General features: G+C 44.3%; 1 pseudogene; it reads right to left on the bottom strand.

Moving 5' to 3' along the window:
• Positions 1–1,748: 1,748 nt before the first annotated feature.
• LOC124006320 lies at positions 1,749–3,803 on the bottom strand (annotated as a pseudogene).
• Positions 3,804–4,067: the final 264 nt, after the last annotated feature.

Genomic DNA, 4,067 nt, shown 5'->3' with positions numbered 1-4,067 from the left:
TCCATCGACGTTGGATCGGAAGTGCTGAGGGATGGAATTGACGGACCCCGATTAAGACATCCGCGGGAGGGCAACAGGTTATCCAGCCAGATGGATAGCCAGCTGGTCAATGTTAAGGGTGTTGTCTCTGCAGGCTAGCTCACTGCGAACGTCCTCGCGTAAACGCCGCCCGAACAAGGAGAGGGACCAACTTCAGCGGAAGTCGTGACCGTTATAGCATTCTGTCAGTGGATGACACAGTCAATGGCGGGTGAAATCATTGGTGGATGCATGCAACATCTGAGCAGGGGAACAAGACCTCACATGGGACACATTCTTTTCACAGCACTTCAATACAGAAAAGATTTTGTAGCAGGTTAGGAGAGCTTTTTCACTAACCTTAACCCTTTTCCTAACCTTAACTTCAGTCTCCTAACCTGCTACGAAAAAGTAACTTGTTTCCCACATATTTTTTTATTGTACTATCTTTTACCAGATCTAATGTGTTATATTCTCCAACATTAATTTCACATTTCCACAAACTTCAAAGTGTTTCCTTTCAAATGGTATCAAGAATTTGCATATCCTTGCTTCAGGTCTTGAGCTATAGGCAGTTAGATTTGTCATTTTAGGCGAAAATGTTAAAAAAAGGGTCTGATCCTCACAGATATGTGCACTACATACCGTAATTTCCAGACTATAAACCGCTACTTTATTCCCACACTTTGAACCTCGTGGTTTATACAATGACGCGGCTAATTTATGGATTTTTCCCGCTTTAACAAGATTCATGCCGCCAAAAAACTGAGCACCGTCACATAATGTGACGTAAATCGAGCGCGCTCAAACTTCCCATCATTTTGATTACGGTAGTAATTTTGTCACCCTAATCATGGCAAAGACACGGAGAAATGCATATGATGCAGCTTTCAAGTTGAAGGCGATAAATCTGGCTGTTGGAAAAGGAAATAGAGCTGCTGCATGGGAGCTTGGCCTTAATGAGTCAATGATAAGACGTTGGAAACAGCAGCGTTAGGAACTGACTCTGTGCAGAAAGACAACAAAAGCTTTCAGAGGGAAGAAAAGCAGATGGCCCAAAGTATTTGCAGCCACTCGACATCAGTGTAAATCGTGCATTTAAGGTGGCGCTCCTTGTTCAGTGGGAGGCTTGGATGACAAGTGGGGAGAAATCCTTCACTAAAACTGGCCGCAGGCGAAGAGCATCTTATGGTCAAGTCTGCCAGTGGGTCCTGACAGTGTGGAGCATTGTCAAAAAATCCACTATCATCAACGGGTTTCGAAAGGCTGGACTGCTGCGTGTTGAAGGGGCAGCATGAGCTCAGCAGGTTATATGCCTCCGGATGAAAGTGACGAGAGCGACAATGAAAACGATCCAACATCGGATGAAGCAATTCTGAAGCTATTCAACTCCGACACCGAAGGAGATGACTTCAGTGGTTTCAGTGCACAGGAGGAGAAAGATAGTGACCAATGACTTTCTTGGTAGGCTACTGTTTTAATTTTTGTTACAAGCCGTGTTTCGTTTAAAGGCTGTGTAAAGTTCATTTGTTTCAATGTACCGGTAGGCACCTGCGGCTTATAGACATGTACGGCTTATTTATGTACAAAATACATATTTTTTAATAATTCAGTGGGTGCGGTTTATATTCAGGTGCGCTTAATAGTCCAGCAATTACGGTACTCAGAAAAACAGATATTTACATTTTAGAATGTATTTCATCAAGAAAGTACGTTATACATGTCTTTTTTAATCTTACTCTTTATTACAAATGATTTATTTGGCTGTGGTTAATTTGATTTTCAGCACAACCCTGTTTGATAACTTAAAGTATTATAGTGACCTCTTGTGGTCAAAAACGAAACTCATTCAAATGCAGGTTTTCCATACACTGTCTTGTCAAACAGTGCAACATTTGATTGTTGAAATTACATTCTTCTAAAATTCTTACACTTCTGGATGAGAAATACAAGTCACTGTTCCAATACTGTTTGATTCTGCCGTTTTTGAAATACTATGGGCAAATATGAGAGCATTTGAGATTGGAACACCAACTATAAACATTTCAGTTATTATTCGATAATGTCAACATTAATTACTAAAGATCTATACACATACATACCATGCAAATATCAATAAAAAGAGGCACACATACTACAAATAGTTAGTTGACTACCCACCAGTCAATCAGATTAGATTATTCTGAAAATAATAATGTTATAAGAGACAAAGTCCCTTTCGACAACATAAATGACTGTGTGCACACAGGTCAAAACTACTCTGCCAGCTATGTATTTCAACAATTACAAGGAATTATTGAAAAGTATCCTACAAACATTGTTAGAATGTGAAAACGTGTCATGTTTGATCGAACAGGTGTGTTTGTATTGAAGAACCCTGAGATTGTGTACAGTAGGACTTATGTGTGAACAGAATGAAGATAATGACTGTAAACTGAATGTATACAATTTTCCAGCAAAATGTTTTACTTTTCTCTGTCTTTTGAAACTCAGTAACAGTTTGAATGTTCTTTATGTAATTTAGGCTATGGTATGGATGATAAAGATTAATCTTTCTTTCTGAATCAGGAGTATACTCTTATTCTCCAAATGCCCAATCTGAGCAACCTATGCTATAAACTCTCTTTCCCTTTGTTGTTTCAAAAGTGGAAAATGCTACATCTGAGAATCACACAGAATGGGCCTTTCACAGTCAAGACTTCTTAGTTCGTCCCATCTTGGCCATGTTTTCCAGTTTAACCTTAACCCGGTCCCTCTCTTCCGGAGTCCTCTTGGAGGTGCACTCCACAGTAGAATCGGTCTCAAAGGTGATGGCTGGGACATGAGTGAGCAGGTGGCCCCCAGCCTTCTCCTGGGCCATGGGAGTAGAAGTCTGCAGGACCAGCCTGCCCCTCAGAGAATGTTTGAGCTCTGCAGCAACAGAGGGTTGTGGTGGTCGTACAGCCCCACAGGGTCCCTCTCAGGGCGGAAGCGGGTGGAGCAAGTGGAGCACAGTATGCGGAAGATGTAGACCCAGCCCAGAAAGTGCAGCTCTGCGATGTTGAGTACAAAGCAGCCCAGGCTAATGCTGAACATGAAGTTGAGAAAGATGGTCTTCTCAGTGGCACGTGACACAAAGCAGTCTGTGCGGGTGGGGCAGGGGTAGGTCTCGCAGCGGTACAGTTGGGGCACCTTGAAGCCAAACAGGTAGTACTGCCCCACCAGGAAGGTGATCTCCATGACGGAGCACAGCAGCACATGCAGGATGTAGATGAGCAGCACCTGGCTGGAGAGCTGAGTGGGGTCCTCCCCCAACTCCCCATAGATCTCCTCCAGCAGGCTCTGCTCCACCCCCTCCGCTTCCTGACCAACCCACTCCTCTCTGTATCCAGGAGAGTAGGTGGACATACCAGTCTCCAAGTTCTCCAGCCCCTCCCTTCCCAGCTGCCCAAAGACCTTCTTGGAGGTCCGCTTAGCCATCACCTGCCCCCTCTGGATCTCCAGCTTCTCGTCCTTGGCGATCTTGTGCAGGGCGTAAATGATGTAGAAGATGGACGATCTGGAAGACCCAGAAGCGCAGGTGTGAGACGGGGGCGAAGGTGTTGTAGCAGACGTTGTTGCAGCCGGGCTGCAGGGTGTTGCAGGTGAACTTGAACTGCTCATCACTGTACACCGCGTCCCCCACCAGGGTCACCAGCAGGATGCGGAAGATCAGCAGGCAGCATCGTCAGCCAGACCTTGCTGATCACTGTGGAGTGGTTCTGCACCTCGGACAGGAAGCGTCCGAGAATGGACCAGTCTCCCATGGTTTAACCTGGGGGAAGGGGTGGGGAGGTTTGAGAATGGACAAGCGTGTGAATCAGAACCTCTCAGTGCACTGCTACCTAATACAATAGAGTCCGAATGATTTAGACACCCACATGCTTTTCTTTCAAAAACAAGAACATTTCTAAGTGACCCCAAACTTTTGAACGGTAGTGTATGTAAAGGAACATTTTCTACTGTTTTGCAGTGAGAAAAAATGACTTCTTATCTGGTCTAAGATGGTTGAATAAATCATTTTACAAAAA

This window comes from Oncorhynchus gorbuscha, linkage group LG19 (genome assembly GCF_021184085.1).
Source record: "Oncorhynchus gorbuscha isolate QuinsamMale2020 ecotype Even-year linkage group LG19, OgorEven_v1.0, whole genome shotgun sequence".
NCBI lineage: Eukaryota > Metazoa > Chordata > Actinopteri > Salmoniformes > Salmonidae > Oncorhynchus > Oncorhynchus gorbuscha.
The sequence above is the reverse complement of the archived record's forward strand: the minus strand, read 5'-3'. Positions and strand labels throughout refer to the sequence as shown.